This window comes from Parasteatoda tepidariorum, chromosome 3, assembly GCF_982258835.1.
Source record: "Parasteatoda tepidariorum strain Cologne lab strain chromosome 3, Ptep-v5.0, whole genome shotgun sequence".
Taxonomy (NCBI): domain Eukaryota; kingdom Metazoa; phylum Arthropoda; class Arachnida; order Araneae; family Theridiidae; genus Parasteatoda; species Parasteatoda tepidariorum.
This window is the reverse complement of record NC_141757.1, coordinates 57978537-57991599: the sequence shown is the minus strand read 5'-3', so window position 1 is coordinate 57991599 and position 13063 is coordinate 57978537. Positions and strand designations below refer to the sequence as shown.

Here is a 13063-nt window from a genome sequence, read left to right as displayed (position 1 = left end):
TGTAAATTAAAGCTGCTGTTTTAAACTTAAAAAAATTCATAAATTTCACAGAAAATGCAAAGAAGTTAAGTGAAATTTATAAACAAATTTTTTAAAATTTAAAAGTTTCAATGATGTTTAAAGTGAGGAATTTTTATAGTTCATTGTTAATAATTGAGAATAATAACTTAGAGCTTAGTAATAACTATTAAAATTTGTAATATTTATTATATTCTATATAATAATTTATAATGATATTAATACTTTATATATAATACATAATGTATAATATATTACATATATAATACTTTATTTATGACATTTAGTGTATTTTACGGAATATAAATGAGAAATAATTTCTCAGTCATTATAAAGTACGTATATTAATTATTGAACTAAATGAATATTTTTTCGTTAGTTATAAATTGGGGCTATTCTTACGTATTTTTTATTGTTGCTAGAAACCTTTTTAACAGAGAGAGATTAAAAAAAAGTGAGATTTTATGTAAGGAATTACCTTAATTTTCATTCGGCAAAGGGATATTTTTTTGAAGATTTTTTGTTGTAAAATCTGTCAGCTTTTAAATTTGTTAACGAAAATTTTAGCCGAAAGAGTTTTTATGTGTTTAGACCTGCTAAGAAATAATCTAAACTGAAACGGGAAATTTCTTATACCGGCCTTATTAACACAAGAAAAAAAGTATGGTCAAAACTTCCAGAATATGAGAAAATCTTCTGCGTTTCTGGTATTATGGGAAAGCCAAAAATCCCGGTGATATTTTACCAAAGCGCTTTGATAATGATTTTGCCATAATTAATCATAAAATTAGGTTTTATAGTATGTGATAAAATTTAGAAAATTTTATCATGATACCTTAGAGCTTGGCATAAAACTATTTATTCGGTTAAATTTACTTTTAAATTTTTTCTAAATGTTGCGTAATAACAACTATAATTTTGAAAGCCAGAACTTCCGGTAAACCGTTACCCTATGAACGGAAAAATTACTAAATGAATGGTTTAAATATAGTATATTTCGTAATGTATACAGTATTTCAAGAAATATCATTATCATACAGTACGGTAGTTTTATCAGAATACTTTCCCCCGTGCATTATATGGCTTTAAATCTTAAAGCTAAAATCAGTTGACTGATATATAGATTTTAAATTAAAGCATGTTAATCACTTGTAACATACGGGATGGGTCTTCAAAGCATTTTTAATCTCAAAACTGGAATTCACAATAACAAAATTATTAACAAAGTATACAAAATCATAAATATCAGATTTCTTATTAAAGTTTGTTTCAATAAAACTTGTATGGTGTTGCAAATATCATACGAATAGATGTATTAATTTATACATATTTGCTAAGAATAAAAACTTTTAATTTTCGTTAGAAACACTTAAAAATAAAATAAAATCAGAAATGTGTAATAAAATTTTTTAATAATTAAATAAATATGGTTACGCATTTCTAATATTTTGATCTGGTATGGTATGAGATGACTCAGAAATAGTTTTATTTTGAAGATTTTTCATATTCAATATTTTTGGCAGTGAAGCGTTCTGAATGCGAGAAAGGATGCTGATTTCTTTGAACTGTTTTAGGAAAAAGAAAGTATGCCAAGGATTCAAATTAGTTTTGATACTTAATTTAAATTCATAAAATTGAGATTGAAGCATCTTTATAATCGTTGCAAAATAATCATATAAGCCACTGAGGAAACAATAATTACCTTGTAAATACTTCATTCTACGAATTGTAATGTATAATTTTAATATCGTAATTTTAATTGTAATCTTGGGTAAAAGTATTTTGTTTCTTAAAACGAAGAATGAAACGAATTTGAAATAGAAATAGAAAGAGAATTACAGAATGAAAGTTTTAAACTAAATATAATAGTGAAATATTAAGCATTTAAAAAAAACCTATTTAAAAATGTGAAATTTTTTTTATCGGTCACCTTGAAGTTTCGCATTTTATCTACTTCTTTATTTTTTTTTTTGTGCAAATATAAATGCCTGGTCATCATTAAAATCTGCCTTACGGATCAGTTGGACTCAAGGCTGTTGGCAGAACTCTGTTTTAAACTAATTGTATATTTTTAGATTGATTATATTGCACTGTCAAAAAGGTTGGCTTAAAACTGAAACAGAATAACTGTAACATGAACTATAAAATCGCACTAATTTGCTTCAACTTTCAAAGTATGTCTAAAAATAAACCACGTTTCCACTGAAATTGAACCAATCGTGTAATTTTAAGATAGTTAAATTTATAACTTTTCATCATTAGTGTAGATATTGTAGTTTCTAGGATATTTTAAATTATTTTTAAGGATTACTTTCTCTTGCATTTTTTTTTGTTAGGCAAGTAAGTTTATTTGAAGACTTTTCTTTTTTTGTAACTGTCTTTTTAATTTTTTTTTGAAGCATAAGCGCTTTCTTTTACACTGAGAAAAAAAGTATAGTCTTAACTACTAGAATATGGTAAAATCTGTACCGTGTTTTGATTTTTATGGGAATACCAAAAAAAGTCTGTAATTGTTACCGAAGCGCTTTGGTAATGATTTTGATAAAATTAACAATAAATATGGTATTATAGTAAGTAATAAAATTTGGTAAAAGTGGTAAAAGTTTTGTCATTTTTATCTTATTCTAGAGAATGGCATAAAAACCCTTTATTCGGTTAAATTTAGTTTTCATTTTTGTATTTTTCCGGAAAATTTCGGTAAACCGTTCCATTTGAACGGAAAAAAATCACCGAATGAATGGTTTAAATACCGTATATTTTGATTTTATCAACCAGATTTATGGATTTTTACCAGAAATGTTATTACTATACAGCACAGTGATGCTACCAGAATTTTTTGCTCTGTATCAGAAACAATACGTAAACCGACAAGCTAATGTCGAGGAATATGAAACGTCTGATAATGTCTCTTTTTCATTTATTTATTTTTTTAAAATTAAATTTATAAATAAAAATAAAATTTAGAATAATAAATAAGAAATTGCGAAAGCAAAATATTTTCTTATCCAAAATACAATTTTAATCTGAAACTTTTTAAGTAAAGCATTTTATTTGAAGTCAGATGTTATTTCTTGTAAGTAAGGTTTGCTCTTATGTAAAAACAGTTTTTTTTAAAAAAATGCATAAGAAATTTCAAAAGTCGAAATTTTAAAAGGTTTAACATACATCAAGATGTAAAATAAATAACCAAAATAAGACAGTACGCATTCTTAAGTTCGCGTTTGCTCTGGGTAAGTGGGTATTTATGAATTTCGAGAAGGGTGCTACACAGAATGATGAATTACAATATCTCACGAAACTTCTTCCGGGTTAAGAGACTCTATGCTCTACTTAGAAATCTCTAGGGCTTCAGACTAAGAAGAGTCAGCCGATATCGATTTTAGGTTCTTAGAGAAAACAGATATTATTCTTGATATGATATCTGTTTTTATGGAAAGAAACATACTGAAATAGTTATCAGGATGTCTTATTGAAAAATATTTCTATATATGTAGTTAGATACTTGCGTAAAAAGTTTTCAGAAAGAATTTGTGGTTAGTTATAAATTTTTTCTTTTTCGGGGAAACAAGGTTTTATACTGTATTGCATATCACGATGTAATGTCGAAATTTGAATATGATATTTATCGTGAATAAATTATTTTAATATTAACTTCGCATTTTTTACTTTCTTTATTTATTCTTTAAAGGTAAATGAGTTAAACAAATAAGTTAAGACGCTGTTTTCCGATAAAATGTTTAAACATTTTAAATAAATTAAGTTTTTTGTTGAAAAAATAAAAAAAATATTAGGATTTCCATTTGTGCAAAATTATTAAAAAAAAAAAATAGTGCATAAAAATCTTATACAGAAAGAATGCTTAGTAGGGCAGTTCATAAATATTTAAATATGGAAATATTTAGGGGAAAGCTGAAATTTATTTGATAGCTTGAAAGTTGATTTTTATTCTTAAACATTCTTACACTGAGAAAAAAAATCTGGTAAAATCTGGTAATGATATGTCTGGAAAAAACCGCATAATTCTGGTCATAAAACCCAAAATATACGATATTTTAATAATTTATTTGGTAATTTTTCGGTTCATATGGTAACGGTTTATTGGAAATTCCAGTTTTTATAATTATAGCTCTTATTTCCACACATTTAGTAAAAAATATAAAACCGAAACGTAAATTTAACCGTATAAATGGTTTTTATGCCATGCTTTTAGGTATCATGATGAAACTACTAAATTTAATCACATATGTGGAAACCATATTTAATACTAAATTTAGCTAAAATCATTGTCAGAGTGCTTCAGTGAAAATTGCGAGCGTTTTGATGTTTCCATAGATCCAGAAACATTGTAAATTTTACTATATTCCGGTAGTTTTAACCATATTTTTTTTCAGTGCGTCTTCAGAAGAAGTGTATCAAAGTTGTAAAAGACGTACTTATGTAAATTTTAAAGGACTAATAAGAAGTTGATAGAACGAATAGTTATGAAGTTATAAGGTTTTTCATATTCATAATCTATAAAAAGTTCATATTTTGACTTAAATCTATTTAAATGTCTAACATCATCTAGAAAAGTGAGTTTTCCATTGTATTTTTTAAAATCTTGAATGACTTTTAATTTAACTCATGTTTTATACTTTCGCCATTAAATTTGCAGTCGACAGCAACGTGTAAGCGATTATTGTTTAGGGAACTTATAAATAAATACAGTCACATTTTATTAGAAAATGTCTTGAAGATACTTAATGATTACAGCAGTTTATTTTAGTAATACAAAATATGCTTTGGAATGACTTTTTAAACAGTCACAGTAACTTTTTGTTCCTCGTTTTTTCCGGTTTCTGCTAATGCAAACGGAATTAATATTTTTTACAAAAAAACTAGTCTCGATTCCGTTTTAGACGGAATTTCGCTTTATGAGGTATCCGTCTTAGACAAAGGTTATTGTATTTTGACGAATCAATATCACTGTGCATGTTTCAAACTTTCTTATAAATTTATAACTATGCTTAGTCTTATTATGAATTGCATTTGAACAGTTAAGATTATCAATATTAATATGAAGCTTATCACTTTACGATTCAAACAAAATTGATTTGTATGATAAAAAAATTCTTACAGCCTCTAAATTTATCATAACTTTTAAAACTTTTTCAGAAATACATTAAATAAAAACTTGTGTGCCAGTCAGAAAAAATACATATCTGATAAAAGATACAAATCACTAAAAATATAGTGAGTGATTGCAAACACGAACAGGGATGAAAATTATGGAATTTTTTCATCGTTTTAAATTAGTATTATTATAAATTCATAAGAATTTAAAAATAATTAGTTATAAAGAGAAACTTTCAATGAGGATTTGCAATCAGAACGAAATTTTCCAGAAACTGCTTCTAAGTGCTTTAATAAAGAAAACTGAGTCTACCATTTAATACTGCTGAATTATAAGCTAATTTAAGTAATGCTAATCACATTTTATTTTATTTTATAACAGTCGTTGAACAGCCGACCCAATCTCATGGGTTTCCGACTACTAATGTTCAACTCCGTAGTCTTGTAATTTTGAACCCAATTCAGAACACAAGGGAACTCCTAGATCGAGTATTGGGAGAAATTTTCCTTCGTGGAGGACTTTTTGATGGATCTAACTCGCATTTGCGTTACATGGAGAGGAAGACCACGAGAGACTCCGACGGTTAGACTGACGGCAAGGGGACTTTAACCCATGATCCGTCTGCCACTGAGGATACATCACGTCAGCACTGTGGTCGGTGCAAGTCGGATGCGGAATTTGTATCGACAGGGATTCGAACCCGGTTCGCCTCATAGGAAGGCGAACGCTCTATCCCCTGAGCCATCGCGGATCTATGCTAATCACATTAGAATAATATTTTTTTTAAATTATATTTTGAAAAATCGTTATATTGTTGATTTTATATTTTATCGTCACTGTTATATTTCTTGGCGCTAATTAAATACTTTAGCAATTATTTAATACTTTAAATTAAATACAACTTTTATTAAATCGTGCTATGAATGAAATCGTTAAAAATCGGCTAAACGGTTAGTTTATTTTTAAATGAAGCACGTTGGAATGAATGCAAATAAAGGAGAAATACACTCTTTATAAAAATACATAGTATAGCATCTCTTAACTTAAACGTGCTACTATTAAGTATTTAAAAAAACGAGTACGTTCCTGGAAAGCATAATTAGTGTTATGTAAGGGTATTTTGAAACGTTTTGTATTTTATCACGCAAGCGCTTACAACATCTCGCTTTATAAAGCATGCAATAAGTTAGATGCCATTGGTCAAGCGTCAAGAATTTGTTAAATATGCTAAAATGTTTATCTAAACTGGCTCACGTCTGCCTGTCTACGTTTGTTCTACAAAAAACATTGATTTTGTTCTGTTGGATTGCAAACTCTTTTTCTTCTTCTTTTTTTCTTTTTGCGAGAACGAAATTTATTATTCAGATGAGAGTGTCACGGAACTTGAATTCATCAGTGGAATGGGGTCAGAAAAATGCTGAAAAATACCTGGTATTTTACAAAATTACACGAATAAATGCTTTATATTATTTCAAAAACTCACGAATCCAATACGAAAAAAATAATCTGACACAAAAAAAGAAGATAACACATTTTTCCTTGACATTATATGTTACTTTTTATTGTTTGGATAACAGAAAAATTTTGTGTACTGTATGGAAAAAATAAAAAAGGAAAAACGGAACACCGCATTTGATCTAATAATCGGATTTTCGTGTTATAGGACTCACTCTTAATGGTTCGAGAACCTCACCTTAAATATGCTAATTAATTAGAGCAGACGGTATTTTAAGTTAAGGAATCAGAGACTAAAACGTACTTTCTCTGAATGAGCTTAATTTTTTTAGCGGATTTTGATTTTTGACTTTTAAAATACGAGGGGTGGTAACCGTAATGTGGAAAATATGCACCCAATAGTTTGGCCAGGAGAACGGTCGGACTACTTAATGCAAATTTTAATTTTTGCCAATCTCACCATATCACGAGAATTTTATAAGAAAATCGAAAAAGTTTTGCACGTAATTATAAAATTCATTCACCCGAAGATAATTCCCTGCAAACAATAATTTTTAATAATTGTTATTTATTTATTTATTTATTTATTAAAAGTTAGAAAGCAGTTTTTAAACCATTTCAAGGAATGTAATATGTAAATGGCTAATTACAAAATTTGAACGAAATCAGTAAAATGGCTTCTTAAACGTTCTGAATGGTTTCGTTCTGAATCGGTCAAATTTTAAAAAAAGGGTAAATTTAGAAATTAATTCCTTAGAACAGTTAGACCGATGTCGTTCAAACGCTGACTTTCACTTCTTCAATTACATTGTTTAAAATTATGAAAAAATATGTAAATCTTACAACTCAAAATTTTTTTGAATAAAAAAATAATGAAACAATAAATAATTTTTGCATAAAATTATGCGTGGACAAGCAAATTTATAATTGTGCGCAAAAGTTTTAAAACATTTTCGAGTTATGGCGCGATAAGCAAAAAGTAAAATTAGCATTGAAAGGTCCAAACTGTCAACTGCTCTCCTGCACAAACTATTGGGACCATATTTTCCCGACCCCCCCCCCCATGTTTTGTAGGCCAAGTATCCAAAACTATCAATAAATAGATAAATCAATCAATAAATAAAAGGTTTGTTTATTTATTGAAATTGCATTTTTGTGTCTGATTTTGTAACTAAAACCATTTTTACAAATTAATTAGCATATTTAAGGTTTGGCCTTCGATATGGTTTAATACAAGGTTTTTGTATTATTAGAAGCGCTAAGATTGAGTCTTCATGCTTGAAAATTCGATCCTTAGATCAAAATTTCAAGGTGTTTATTTCTTTGCGTATTGTATATTTTTTTTATTTAAATTTATGATACATGACAATTTAAAATTTTGGCGTTTGTCAAACTGAAACTTTTTGCTTTTAGTTTATGAAAATCTAAATGGTTGGTCATTCTAAAAAATAGAAAATAACATTTCGCTTGAAAATAGTTTTTGAAGTTCTTATAGTAAAAAGAAATTTACAGATAAAGCTGAATAGGAAAAAAAAACTACTTTTATTATGCCTTGTTATCTAATTTCTTTGTATGTGTGGATGGTGACTTTAAAAAATTGTATCATATTTTCTTTCGTATACCTAAATTTTTTAAAGCTTTACTCAGAATTTTATGAATATTTTTAGATGTTCAGATTCAAAATTCAGTTAATTTATATTTTCATCAACATGCTTGCAGGGAACTGTCCTTGCATCAGAAAGGTCCTGGGTTCAAATCCCGGGCAAGGCATGGATGTTTCTTTCTGTCTCTGTGTGTTCTATGTCCTTTCTCCTTTGTGTGTGAATGTGACCCGCCCTATAAACGGGTTGTGGTTGTGTGAATGGCGTGGCAGAAGTCGAATTCCTGGCCATAGATGGCGCCACTGAAAAACAGGAACAATCGCACCCCCATTGCCTAAACAGGCATATGACCAAAAAAATCAACATGCTTATATAAATGAAACTGAAAGTTATGTGACTTAGATTTGCTCCAAATGAAGGCAATGAGTGCAATAATTGTTGTTGTTGTTGTCGTTGGCCATTAAGACAAAGGGGGTGCCATTGTTCTTGTTTTCAAGCGGCTACATCTATGGCCAAGAATTTGATTTCTGTCACACCCATACGTCAGACCCGTTTATAGGGCGGATCTATTCATACATCCATTCATTCCTCCACAGATCGTAATTTTGACCTTAACCAGAGAACGATCAATCTCCAATTTAGTGCCCCCAGAGGTATTGATTTGTTACGGAAACATGAGGGACTTTGCGCAACACCTTCTAGAAAAGAGCAGGCCTCAGCACGGGTTACCATAAATATCCTTTAGTAGTCCAAACGTAATGACATATTTCGTATTTTAAACCACTGCGCAGCTTAGTACCCCGAACGTAATGACATCTTTCTTATTTTTCATCTACTGCGCAGTTCACTTCGTCACATCGGACTACTAAATTGATCCGTGCTGAGGCCTTCCTACTTCTAGGAGGTGTTGCTTTGTGACCCGACAGATTTAACGTGCACCAGTCATCATTTACTGCACGGGGAGTCTTCGGACAGCTGGATTCGAACTCCCGTTCTCACAAATGTGAGTCCAGCTCCCTGCCAACTAGGCTATCCCGGCCTGTGCAATAAATAATAATAAAATATATTAAAATAATTTGAAATAAAATGAGAAAAATTTGAAAATTAATATCTTCTAAAAATCGACTTAAAAACAAATAATCTTATATCAAGTTCACGAATTGTAGGCTTGTTATAGCTTTTGATCTTGGTTTAGTGTTATAAAAGTTATTGATGAGCTGGAAAATTGTTGTTTTTTTGAAAATTTAAATTTCACATTATGTTGTGTTATGTTGTTTCAAATGGTTAAAAAAAATAAGATTTTTTATAGACATTGTTCTTTTGTATTATTAAAAGACAAGTTGTTTCTGCAGTTGCTAGACTAAGTGTCGCATTAGCATTTTATGTGTGACGTATTATATTTTCTGCTTTATTAAAAAATGATTAGGTTGAAATTTAATTTTAAAACTCTCTCAATTTGCAATACAAATGAATGATTACCTAGAAAGGTCTTAAAAATTTGATTTGTATTTTATAAAAATAAATTATTTTAATTCAGTAAAAAGCAAATAGTGTTAAAATTGAAATATTTACAACAATTACATTTCAAAGAAATTCACGAACATAAAATTTTCTGCAATGTAAAAAATAACTGTAAATTCTACAGAGAAAAAAATTTTTTTTTACTGAGAAAAAACACCGTTTAAATATAAATACATGTTTTTCTATCTGTTTTTAATCCTTAACCGCTACCAGCAAGAAATTCCCGCTTTTTTACTGACTTCCTTCTTATATTTGACATTTGAGGTTTTAAAGATATAGTTTAAAAAAAAAAAAAAAAAAAAAAAAAAGAAAACAGTTATCTGTTTTCTGCCCAAATCTATACGGATAAAACTATTAATTTAAATTCGAGTTTTCGTCATGCAGTTCTGCTTACCGTAAGATGACTTTAGCCTTTATCAAATAATTTTACAATAATTTTACATATTCGCTCTTGTCTTTTAGAAATAATTTTATGGCTTTGAACATCGCATAAATAGAATTGCGATACGATTTCTCTGTCAAATTGATACTGTACCTGATTATTATCTGCATTTAAATTTTCGGAAAGTCGACCAACATAGTTTTAAGCATTTTTACACTTAAACATGATTTTAATGAATACAATTTTTGAGATAAAAACAGTTTAAGAATTTTCTTCATAACCCAATACTGAGCCGCAGTGGCTCAGGGGATAGAGCTTTTGCCTTCCAGTGAGGTGGCCAAGTTCGAATCCCAGCGGTGATTGGTTGATTCTGAATTCTGCTTCTGGCTCGCACCAACCACAGTTCTGACATAAAATATCTTCAGTGGTAGGCGGATCATGGGTTAAAAGCCCTTGCCATCCGGTTAACAGTGAGAAGTTTTCGTGGCTTTCCCCACCATGTAACGAAAGTGTGGGTTAGTTCCAGAAAAAAAGATCCTCTATGAAGACTAGTTTCTCCCAAAGTTTGATCCGGAAGTTACCTTGTTTCTTGGGTTGAGTGCAAGTGTGCCAGGCTACGGAGTTGATCATTAATAGTCGTAAGCTCAGAATTGGGTAAGTTGTTAAACGCCGGTTATATATATATATATATATATATATATATATATATATATATATATATATATATATATATATATATATATATATATATATATATATATATATATATATATATATATATATATATATATATATATATATATATAAACGAAATAACCTATTACTAAAGCCGTGATGGCTCAAGGCATAGAAATCTCGCCTCCCTATGAGGTGCGTTAGAATCCCTTTTTCGTAAAGCTAACCGTGGGAGGTTTTCGTGACTTTCCTCTAAATGTAAAACAAATGCGGTTTAGTTCCATCTAAAAAAGTTCCTTCACGAAGACAAATTTTTTCCAAAACTTGATCCAGGAGTTCTCTTATTTTTTAGGATCGAGTTCAAAATTACAAGGTTACTAGGTTGAACGTTAGCAGTAGTATGCTCAAAATTGAACCGGTTGCTTACTGACGGTGATAAAAACAAACAAACCTAATACCAGAGCTGCGTGGTTCAGAGGACAAAGCACTCGTCTCTTCTTGAGGGCAACCGGGTTCAAATCTCAGCGTTGTCTGGCCGGGCCAATTCTGCTCTCGGCTCCCTCCGACCACGATGCTGACATAGCTATTTGGTGGATTTTCTTTTGTCAAAATAACAGATTTCCTTTGTTACAATAACGGAATTTGTTTATTAAAATAACAGTACTTATCTGCTTAAAAAAATAGGCCCCCGTTTTTAAATAATGGTATTTTTCTATGAAATAAGTGGTTTTATACTGGAACACTTTGTGACAATTTTTTTCTGTAAATTTAATTTTTGTACAGTGTATTTTCGCAGTTATTAAAGCATGCATAGGTTGTAATTAAATTTTAAAACTCTCGTAATTTGTTACATTTAACACAAATAAACAATTACTTAGAAAAGGCTTTAAAAATTGAATTATATTTTGTAAAAATAAACTATTTTTATTCAGTACTAAGCAAAACATGTTAAAATTGAAATATTTATAACAACTAAAACACTTATTAAACTTCATCACCTACTAAATTATAAAAGAGATTAAAATACATGAAATTTCCCAATTTTCGCAAAAAAATATAAGTTAAAATAGAAAAAAATAAGCTTTAATAAAGATAAAATATGATTTTATAAACTATAAATGGTACTCTCTTAAAACAGGAGATTTATTATTAGCATTTTAACGAATTAATTTAAAAATTTAATCAAATAATCTACCATTACAATTAAGAAAATTTTTATAGTTTTCTAATTGAATTAAATGATAAACACGGGAGATTTCTGAAAAAAATGTGTAGTTATGTTTAATAATTATAGTCTTTGAATAATCAGATATTATTATCGGACTTTTATAAAAATATAAGTTTATTATTTATTTAGTTAAAAATTATAAAAATATTAAGAAATTTTGCGAAAAACAAAAAATTACATTAGTTAATTACACGCATGTGTTTTGACTGCAATGAATTGATGTTGGCTATTCAGTGTATAAATACGAAAACACGTGTACGAAAAAACGATATTTAAAGTTTGTGAAATATTGTTTTATTCATATTATGGTCTAGACAAAAAGCACTGAAGTTTCTTCGTTTTTTTTTAGATTCAGCTCAAATTTTAGATGAAACACCGGTATTTTGAAAATTTAATAAAGTGGTTTTTTCCAATTGATTCGAGAAACCTCGCACAATTTTTATTTGTGTTACATTTTAAAATTGAAACATTTTTAGAATAAAATATGTTTTAATACTTTTTGTATCATAATCTGATAATCACATCTGATAAGTTCTGTGAAGTTTGATCGCTTATCTTTTAGAAAATTCGTAGAATGTTCTCAGTAAAACAATTTTGAATCAAGTTCGGTGAAAAGTACTGGCACTCAGGGTGCTAGTGCTTTTTAGTGTAAAGTCCATATTTGCCGTAAAAATTTTACTGAATAAAAAGTAATATATACCGGGATTTTGACAGTAATATTTAGTGCAAAGTTACTGAATTACTGTAATTAAATAAATATCGTTTTAAAAATTACGGTATAAAATTTTACGGTAAAAATAATTTTTGCGGTGAAATGGATTTTAAGGCTGATGTAGTCATTGTGCTAGTACTTTTTACTGTAATTTTCTCAGTTTTGTATAAGAATGTATAAAATATGAATGTAGCTCTTATAAAAATTAGTTAAAAAATTAATTAAAAATTCATTAATGTACGATTTAGGGATGTAGAAAATGAAAATGAAGCATATGTAAAATTTAGAGTGTGAAGTTTAGAAAAAGCGCACATAGAATTTAGTTAACTTTTAGAAAAGCAGAAAAATTGATTATAAA

The 13063-nt window shown here is 28.7% G+C and overlaps 1 protein-coding gene across 6 annotated transcripts in view; it reads right to left on the bottom strand.

Annotated features, from left to right (window-relative positions):
• LOC107438736 (uncharacterized) overlaps positions 1 to 13063 on the bottom strand; it is a 75880-nt gene that overhangs the window by 50121 nt on the left and 12696 nt on the right. The gene's annotated exons all lie outside the window — the stretch shown is intronic.